This window comes from Mastomys coucha, unplaced genomic scaffold (genome assembly GCF_008632895.1).
Source record: "Mastomys coucha isolate ucsf_1 unplaced genomic scaffold, UCSF_Mcou_1 pScaffold12, whole genome shotgun sequence".
Lineage (NCBI taxonomy): Eukaryota > Metazoa > Chordata > Mammalia > Rodentia > Muridae > Mastomys > Mastomys coucha.
In genome coordinates, this window is record NW_022196894.1 from 84,077,622 (window position 1) to 84,088,250 (window position 10,629).

Genomic DNA, 10,629 nt, shown 5'->3' on the forward strand with positions numbered 1-10,629 from the left:
ACAGAAGGGAGCTTCAGTTGGGGAAGTGCCTCCATGAGGTCCAGCTCTGGGGCATTTTCTCAATTAGTAACCAAGGGGGTAGGGCCCCTTGTGGGTGGTGCCATACCTGGGCTGGAAGTCTTGGGCTCTATAGGAGAGCTGGCTGAGCAAGCCAGGAGAAGCAAGCCAGCAAGGAACATTTCTCCATGGCCTCTGCATCAACTCCTGCTTCCTGACCTGCTCGAGTTCCAGTCCTGACTTCCTCTGGTGATCAACAGCCATGTGAAAGTAAGCCAAATAAACCCTTTCCTCCCCAACTTGTTTCTTGGTCATGATGTTGTGCAGGAATAGAAACCCTGACTAAAACATACTGTATTGTGTAAAGGTACATTTTCTGTATCCATTCCTCTATTGAAGGACATCTGGGTTCTTTTCAGTTTCTGGCTATTATAAATAGGGCTGCTATTAACATAGTGGAGCATGTGTTCTTATTACATGTTGGAGCGTCTTCTGTGTATATATACGCCCAGGGGTAGTATAGCTGGGTCCTCAGGTAATACTATGTCCAGTTTCCTGAGGAACCATCAAACTGATTTCCAGAATGGTTGTACCAGCTTGTAATCACACCAGAAATGGAGGAGTGTTCCTCTTTCTCTACATCCTCACAAGCATCTGCTGTCACCTGAGTTTTGATCTTAGCCATTCTGACTGGTGTGAGGTAGGATCTCAGGGTTGCTTTGATTTGCATTTCCCTAATGACTAAGGATGTTGAACATTTCTTTAGGTGCTTCTCAGCCATTCATATTCATCCTTTGAAAATCTTTTGGTTAGCTCTATACCCCATTTTAATAGGGTTATTTGATTCTCTGGAGTCTAATTTGAGTTCTTTGTATATATTGGATATTAGACCTCTATCGGACGTAGAATTGGTAAAGATCTTTTCTCAATCTGTCGGTTGCTATTTTCTTCTATTGACAGTATCTTTTGCCTTACAGAAGCTTTGCAATTTTATGAGGTCCCATTGGTCAATTCTGGATCTTAAAGCATAAGCCACTGGTGTTTGGTTCAGGAAAATTTCCCCTGTGCCCATATGTTCGAGGTTCTTCCCCACTTTCTTTCTATTAATTTCAATGTATGTGGTTTTATGTGAGGAAATACAGAGATATAGTGTGAAGCAGAGACTGGAATGACCATTCGGAGACTGACCCACCTAGGGAACCATCCCATATACAGTCACCAAACCCAGACATTACTGTGGATGCCAAGAAGTGCTTGCTGACAGGAGCCTGATATAACTGTCTCTTGAGAGGCTCTGTCAGAGCCTGACAAATACAGAGGCAGATGCTCATAGTCAACCATTGGACTGAGAACAGGGAACCCAATAGAGAAGTTCAAGAAAGGACTAAAGGAGCTTAAGGGATTTGCAACCACATAGGAAGAACAAAAATGTCAACCAACCAGAGCCCCCAGAGCTCCCAGGGACTAAACCACCAATCAGAGAGTACACATGTGGGGGACTCATGACTCCAGCCACATATGTAGCAGAGGATGGCCTTGTTGGGCATCAATGGGAGGAGAATCCCTTGGTCCTGTGAAGGCTGGATGTCCCAGTGTAGGGGTATGGCAGAGCTGGGAGGCTAGGTGGGTGGGTGGCGAGCACAGTCATAGAAGCCGGGGGAGAGGATAGGGGTTTTGGGGATGTGGGTACCAAGAAAGGGGATAACATTTGAAATGTAAATAAAGAAAATGTTCAATTTTATAAAAGTTAACATTAAGCTGGAAAATAAAAAGCAAGTCTGTTCTTCAAATCTTGCCCCTTTTATAGTGAGTCTTTGCCACCTGTTTTCTATCATGAATTAAAACAGAATTCAGCTCTCAACAGAAACCAGCAGGTAGATACCAGTGTCACAAGGTTAGAAGAATTCTAGATGTAGCAGTGAAACCAACTTCCATGTTTATGAACTATGTAGTCTCTCCATCCTGGAAACTGGAGTCAGTCTGTATTTTCTTGAGGACCCAGCTCATGATAGGAGAGTCTTTAACATATTCCCCATCTTAAGAGCTAGAGCTTTGACTTTTGTCCCAATCTTTCTTTAAGACCACCAAATTTGAAGCCCAGTATTAATTACCAAAAGCCTTGTGAACATGTTTATATTTTTGACCAAAATATTTAAGAGAATAACTAAAAAGAGGAAAGAGTTATTTTAGTTTTTTTATTTCAGAGGGCACAAACTCTAATCTTTTGCTTGGCCTGTTCTGGTTCTTTATGGAGCAGATTATCATGACAGTAGGGGCATTGACCAGAGGCCACTCTCCTCTTATGGACAACAAGAAATAGGGGCAAGAAGCAGAGAGGTGAGGGAAGTCCTGGCACTATAGACCTTCGCTCCAAGGACTCAGCCCTGGGGAACCGTCTTCCTCTGTCAAGCCATACATCTTCAGTTTGTCAGAGCCCTTCAAAGTAGAGCAGCCAGCTGTGAGAACATGATAGTGATAGTTATTAGTAAGTTTACTTAGCTTTCTTTTCTCTCTTATTCATCCATTCCATGCAGCCTGACTTCAATTCCTGGCCTCAACCAATGTTCCTCTCTCCATTTCTTGGGCACTTGTTCTATGGGACTCTGACACCAAGCCTGGCTCAGTTAGCTCTGACATCATAATCACTATTCTACTGTTGCTATTTGCCTTATTCCAAGTACACATACCATCTGATGGAATCATCAAACCCTAAGGAATTAATCATTTTCCAGAAACACAATTGCAAGCACAGAAAAAATAAATTGCATAAAGCCACATATATAGCCAGGTAGTAACATAAATAAAATTTGCCCTTGAGATCCTAACTGATGGCCAGGATCTTTATAGTAAGACTTTATTTATGTACATTAGCTTCCTTAGAGCAATTGTATTAACACATGGAGGGTAGCAAACATGTAGCTAATGCTAATAACACTTGCTATTCCAGAAAAGCCAAGTAAATATGTTTTTATTTCCATTTTGTTGTGAAAATATTCTTTGGTTCAGAAATGAGTTTGTCTCCTCAAAAATTGAGCCTCTGGAAATTACACAAATTTTATATCTACAATCAGAAACATATGGTGAGGTCACTGTAATCACACAAAGTTGCCTTTTAACTTTAATAACTTTTAAAAAGTAAATTTGTATTTCCATTATACTATTTTATAAATAGAGATCTTTTCCTAACAAATAAAGTTCAGCAGTTCCACCCAAAGGAAGAACTCTGAGTTACCACCTCAGTAGAATAGCAGTTATGTAGGGGGAGCATGGCTGAACTGTTATCAATGTTAATCAGAATAAAAGTTATACACTATAGAAAAGAGTAGTGATGTAATGCTGGGATTATATTTATAAATATAACAACCATATGTGTTAAAATTAAAACAAATATATATGCATAATTTAAAAAATAGTTCTAAGAACTCGACATCTAAGAAAATTATTCAGTCTTTCAAGAGATAAGAAAACTATAAAGACAGTATAAAAGTTTCATCAAATTTCCCAAACTTTTCCACAAATCCTAAAATATCAAGATAGCTAAATTACAGTCTGCCATTTGGCTAGCAATTGAATTGCTGTTATTTTGAAATGAATTGTTGTCAACAAATTCATTGGTTTCCCAAGAATTGGTGAATTGTTTACTTTCCTTTTTAGAAATGCATTAATAACATTGACTGAATGGAGTTGGATTGGGATCGTGTTGATTGAGATAATTGTTGTTTTTGATGAAATGGTACTGACCTGATCCAAAAGAACATCCTTGAGTCACTCTTTCCTCAGTTAAAGCAGACCTAGACATTTTCTTTTGAGACATTTCTGGGGGTGGAGTCATCTCCTCCTTCATGCAAAGCAGATACTCTTGCCCTGAACTCTACCCTATCCCTTAAATGCTAATGTTTAAATGACCTCATGTCCCCTAATCTGTAGCCTAACTTCTGGGTTTTACTTTCCCTTCAGTTCTGGGACTGTGTCTTTGTACTTCAGCAACTTTGCTAACTGGTATATTTACCTTAAAAATAAACACTATGGGGCTTGGAGAGATGGGTCAGCAGCTAAGAACATTTGCTGATTTTGCAGAAGAATTTGGTTTGGTTCCCAGAACTCGCATGGCAGCTAACTATAATTCCAGTCCCAGGATATTTGACACCCTCTTCTGGCTTGTGTGGGAACCAGATAACCTGTCTTGTACATGTAGACATTCCTACCTACACAGAAGATTATATAGATATTTAAAAATAAATATATGAAAAAATATACCTGTGAATACAAATCCCAGCTTTCATTCTACTTTCAAAATAAAGCAAATCAAAAGATGTAGGCCAGTGAAATGGCTGAACAAGGGAATATACTTCTGCGAAGTCTGAGAATTGAGGCTTTATCCCTGATACTCAAGTGGTGGCAGTGGAGAAGAGACTCCGAGAAGCAGTTTTCTGCTCTACTTGTAGTCCTTGTACTTGTACACAAACACAAACAGTATTACAATAGCAGTAATAAGAACTTTAAGGTATTATTTTAAAGAATTTTTAAAGAAAATAAGTGTTACTTTTAGAAATTTTGGTGTATAATATTATAGCTTTTTTTAAAGCCATAAATCTGATATGAATCCCTTTAGAAATCAACAACTTCTGGTGATAAATCTAATAATCTCAAAAGATAGTTTGATTTTCCCCAGCTCCAGGAACTTTAAGAAAATCTATGCTTGCTTTTTGAGTGTTGTTGTTTGGTATTTTTTAAAAAGTTGCAAAATTACTTAAATTGATTTCCATGCAACGGACTCTCTCTCTTTCTCTCTGTCTCTATTTCTCTCTCTTCCTCGTGTGTGTGTGTGTGTGTGTGTGTGCACCTGCAAATGTATGTGGGCATGTATTGATTCAAAACAAGGTAATAGTGAGTTTCGCTGAAATCTGCAAAAAAGATAATGTTGTGGTTTTATCCTGCCCCACCCCCTCAAAAACAATAATAGCATTACCCTAAGCTCTGTACTAAGAATAGTAGTTTGTGGGTCTTCCTTTCAATTTCTAGTAACTGAAATAGGTAGGTGCATTTTATTTTATTTCTGTCAGAATGACAATACAATATATTTTTTCTTTTTTTTCCTGTTTTTAAATTGATTTGTTTTATTGCATTATGATGAGAAAAGATACATGATTTCAATTTATCTGAATTTGTTAACATTTAAAAACATATTTTTTAGGTAAGTTCATATTTTATTTCTCCAGTGACATTTTTACAGTTGAATGTAAGTTAAAGGCCTGCTTGCACACCAAAGCCAGGTCCTTTGAGTGGTTCAGTCAAAGTAGTAAGGCCTCTGGCTGGCTCATAACAGAAGCGGACACTCCTTGGCCCTGGTTTTGGAACTTTCCCAGCTCTGAGTTCATCAATAATCTCTTCAATATCCTTGGATGTCAGATCCTCATAGTAGTTGTCATTTATTTGAACGATTAGTGCATTTACACAGGCCCCTAAACATTCCGCTTCTATAAGAGTGAAAAGTTTGTCAGGTGAAGTCTCTCCAACCTTTATTCCCAGCTTTCTCTGAAGGGTCTCCAGTACGCTGTCAGAGTCTCGAAGCAAGCAAGGTGTAGTAGTGCAAACCTGAATATGGTACTTCCCAACTGGTTTTCGATTATACATTGTATAAAAAGTTGCTACTTCATATGCTCTCATTGGAAGAACTTGTAAAACTTCTGCCACCTTGCTCATAGCGGAGATAGGTAGCCATCCATTCTGCCTCTGGGCTAGATCCAGAACTGGAAGCACAGCTGCTGCTTTATGCCCTTCTGGGTGGTTTTTTATTATTGCCTCTATCCTCTTATAGTTTTCTGGTATGAAATCCAATGGAGTATCTGGGTTACTCTCAGGAGTATCTCTATGCACAAATAAGGCTCCTCCAGCACCATTTTGCACTGCTATCTTGTGCAAATTCCTTGCGTGTCTTCCTCACTGAGCAGTGAGGCTGGTCACCCTCGCTCGCAGTACCTAGGAGAACATGGCAGGGTACGTGGTTCTCCGACCCTGGGCCACTCTAGGCTGACTGGGAACTAAGGAGCCCAGAGTTAAAAACATATTTTAAGTAAATAGAATTACATCACATTCTTGTTTCCCTCTTGTACCCTAACTCCTCCCAGAGACACCCCTCTCCATTCAATACCTGCTATACCTTTCTTTTCTTTTTATTTTGTCATATTCTTTAAAATTTATTGTTTGATATAAAACAATCAAACAGTCTTATGTAGATGCTTGTCTGCAAAAATACTGAAAATATGTTTTTCTTAATATAAATTTTAAATAACTCCAAACATATTAACTGTATATTTTAAAATAATACATCACTACTAGTATTTTTTAATGAACATAAATAGATAAGTCTTTTTGATTGTTTGTTTTGTTTTTAGTAGAGTTTAAAATCTTGGCTCTGACTGTGGTACAAGCCCAAAATAAGAACAATTTTAGACATTGGAGTTCATTGTAATAAGGCTGTATTTCAATGACCCTCACATCACCAAAGGATTTTACCTCCATCGTAGCTAAGCTAAATTGACAGTTCTGCTGCACCAAGGAATGAATTGTAGGCACGATTTTCGGATACAGATTTCCTGCTATGGTCAAAGCTATTTGACTTGAGTGAGTGACTTCATTCTCAGCCCACAGAGAACAGGTTACATTCATTTAAGAAATAGTGTGTGTATTAAGATGGTCTATCCATGAAGTCATTCACCAATTGTTTCAATGAACAACAGTTCTGCTTAGAGGGTGGCACAGATATTAGGTGAGGGTAAGAATCTGGTTCACTGGCTGTGATGATTTTGGAAAAGCATTCATCTCAGAGAAAGAGTAACTTATAAAGTCCTCTTCTTCAAACTTGATACAATAGTTACAAACATCAAGGGAAGCATTCAGTCTCACTCTTTGTTGTTCTCTTACAAGCCACCTCCGAAGTTAATTGTCTAGGTTTCTTTTGGCTGTATAAATACATTTGAATATGTAAGCTGTTATGAAAACCATGGTATAGTGTAAAAACATCAAATAAACAATCATACTAATAGAGAGGCTGAGATAGGAGAAGCCTGATTTCAAGACCATTATGTGGTACATAGCAAGACACTGTCATGTACAAATAAGCAGAAAATGTATATAGATTGTGCATATTGGACCTATTTTTCCAGTTACCAAATTAGAGAGACCACTGGATAACAGCCAACAAATTTCTAATTCCTCATACTTGTAGACTTCAGTTGATTAGGATACGTTGGTAATATTAATTTTCATATTAAGATATTAAGAGAAATTAATTGTTACTTACTATTATTTTTGTTGTTAGAGGTAGAATTAGGTTTGTGTGTGTTTGTTGAAAGATTACTTTCTTGGTTCTTCTAGGGAGTAGTTTTGCTCCTTATGTTGGTGTTTTCCATCTATTATCCTTTGCAGAGATGGACTTGTGGACATGGAATATCTTGTTTTCTCCATCTATAGTAACTGAATGTTTTGCTGAGAATAGTAGCCTGGGCTGACATTTGTATTCTCTTAGAGTCTGTATGACATCTGCCCAGGATCTTCTAGCTTTGATAGTCTCTGGCGAGAAGTCTGGTGTTATTCTGATAGGCCTGCCTTTATATGTTACTTGGCCTTTTTCCCTTACTGCTTTTAAAATTCTTTCTTTGTTTAGTGCATTTGGTGTTTTGATTATTATGTGACAGGAGGAATTTCTTTTCTGGTCCAGACTATTTGTAGTTCTGTAGGTTTCTTGTATGTTCATGGCCATCTCTTTCTTTAGGTTAGGGAAGTTTTCTTTTATAATTTTGTTGAAGATATTTACTGTCGCTTTATGTTGGGAGTCTTCACTCTCTTCTATAACCATTATCCTTACGTTTGGACTTCTCATTGTGTCCTGGATTTCCTGGATGTTTTGGGTTAGGAGCTTTTTTGCTTTTTGTATTTTCTTTGACTGTTGTGTTGGGCCCTATTTGGCCCTGATTTGGACCTTGAGGACAAACCCGAGCCTGGCTCGAGTTTTGTGAACTGTCTTAGTCACTTCCATACTGGACTCATCATGACCTGCTTAAGCCTGCCTTTGTCTTGCTACTGCTGATATAGAGTAACTTTGTTGACTGCATCAGTCACCTCTTACCCTTCATCAACTTTCCCCTCCTCTATGTCAGCAAAAAACTCCACCTCCTCTCTCAGACCTTTATAAAGAAAAGATGGATACAATAGAATCAGTTCCTGCTTTGACAGGCTCCCTGCTCTTGGTGGTTATTCTCTGGACAGCAGGAGATCAGAGCTAGGACACTCATCATCCTGCTCAGCCCCTGGGAATGATGGACCAGGTTCTCTGTCTTGCCTGGTTCTGCCTGTAGAGAGCCCAGCACTGTTGTGTCAATGTTTTCTATGGTGTCTTCTCTCTTCTATCTCTTGTATTCTGTTGGTGATGCTTGCATCTATGACTCCTGATCTCTTTCCTAGGTTTCCAACTGCAGGGTTGTCTCCCTTTGTGATTTCTTTATTGTTTCTATTTCCATTTTTGGACCCTGGATGGTTTTGTTCATTTCCTTAATCTGTTTGATTGTGTTTTCCTGTAGTTCTTTGAGGGATTTTTGTGTTTCCTCTTAAAGGGCTTCTAGCTGTTTACCTGTGTTCTCCTGTAATTCTTTGAGGGAGTTATTTATGTCCTTCTTAAAGTCCTCTATCATCATCATGAGAAGTGATTTTTAGATCTGAATCTTGCTTTTTTGGTGTGTTGTGTGTCCAGGACTTGCTATGGTGTGAGAGTTAGGTTCTGATGATGCCAAGTAACCTTAATTTCTGTTGCTTATGTTCTTAAGCTTGCCTCCAGCCATCTGGTTATCTCTAGTGCTATCTGCCCTGGCTAAATCTGACTGAGGTCTGTCCTTCCTGTGATCCTGGTTGTGTCAGAACTACTCAGCATCAAGCTGTGATTCTGTGATTCTGAGATCCTGTGATCCTGGGCCTGTTAGAATGCCTGGGAGTATAGCTTCCTCTGGGTTTTGTGGGGCTGGCTGTAAAATTTGGGCCCAAGGTTTGCTCAGAGCACTGCCCAGACAGACTGGAAGCACCCTGTGCCACTGGGCTGGTGGAGTTCTTGAGTGCCTGGGACCCACTGGTCCTAGTTACTCCCAGTGTTGGGACAGGTGTTGTGTCCTCCTTACCTCCTCACTTCTGATCCTGGGCATTTTGGAGCTCCTGGGAGTGGAGCTTCCTCTGGGTGTTGTGGGACAGGCTCACGATATCATTTTTCAACTGCTGGTTTTTGAGGGACATAGAAGGCTAATGAGGTGAAGTCACAAGACTTTGTTTCCATGGCATTGCCTCAGAACTCATGGAACTAGGGAGTTGTAGCACAGGATTCTTCAGGAGAGCCTCTAGATTGATGGTTCCATTCAAATGTCATTGAGTCTGTTTCATATGTTCACAAACTCATATTTAACAGTATATATGCTATAAAGAGTTGTAAAATATTGACCCTAGAAAAATCACCCACAGGAATGTGGAAAATTTTTGAATACCTTTTCCCATCAACATGTTTTTACTTTATCCACCCTGTATCTGGTTAAAAAAATCACTTCAGATTTGTCATCATCTCACAACAAATAAAGTGTTCTATATCTTTCCTAATCAGGATTATTTTTACCTTCAAGGCTGTCTCTGCTTTCTCAAAACTATCCCATCTGTAACTATGAAACAATCTTGTGTGCACAGCCTTGCATAAGAGAAGCCAAACAAAGAGAGATAGAGACGAAAATACTGCACTCAACTGACCACAAATTGATGATGCATTGAAGATAACTCTTGTTAGGAAACAGACACAAGTGAAATCTCTGTTTTAAATTCAAGTACGATATTGACTGGACATTCAGAAGGCAATCTAAGTGAATTAGAGATAATAATTTTGTATTTTTAAAGTTTGGCCAGTCTTCATGCAGAGTTCAGGAATGTACCCATGTGCTTATTATACAGATTGGTGTTTCATGAAGACCACCTCCACTCATCCAGTTCTTTTAGCACTTTATTGACATTGTTTTGTTCTTTAGACTGGGGCTACTTTTCTAGCACTGACTAGCATTGAACCTTAACAATCCTCTGCCTTAGTGTCCAGCATTCTGTGAATAGAGGGGTATACTATGTTGCTTAACTAAGCTCCTTAAGGAACTTAAATTCTTATTGCATCTAAAGAAATATCTATGATTGAAAATCTGTCCACTTGGCTGCTTAGTTCTAACCTTATTCAGAACTTTAAAAGAAGATTAACAATTGATTCAAGTGAAGATATGGTCTACTGTACTATCATGTCTCTATATTTTTGCTTACATTTCCCCTTCAGAAGCACACATGGCACATTCTGGTATCATAAAACTAATATGTGTGGAGGAGGCCTTTATGTCAGAACCAGCTTAGTTCCTCTGGCTATTGTGTCTGAAGTATATATTCAGCAATAGGACTTACCTTCTTCCTCTGGGATCAACCAAGTGCAAAAGCAATAGCTTGTAATGTTTCAGGAGTCTTTTAAACAATTCTGACCAACAACTCAAAAGTGGGTTTCTCATGACTGGTATTAGGGTTTTGGCTAGCTAGTCTATTGCTCTCAGAAGGATCTAAAGGGAGAGATGGAAAGGG

The 10,629-nt window shown here is 38.9% G+C and overlaps 1 long non-coding RNA gene and 1 pseudogene across 1 annotated transcript; both read right to left on the bottom strand.

Moving 5' to 3' along the window:
* Positions 1–2,177: 2,177 nt before the first annotated feature.
* Positions 2,178–9,277, bottom strand: LOC116086535. Its single transcript, XR_004116983.1, has 2 exons — positions 9,165–9,277; positions 2,178–2,453 (listed from the first exon to the last, which is right to left on the bottom strand). It is a non-coding gene; the product is annotated as an uncharacterized LOC116086535 (long non-coding RNA).
* LOC116086534 lies at positions 5,189–5,988 on the bottom strand (annotated as a pseudogene).
* Positions 9,278–10,629: the final 1,352 nt, after the last annotated feature.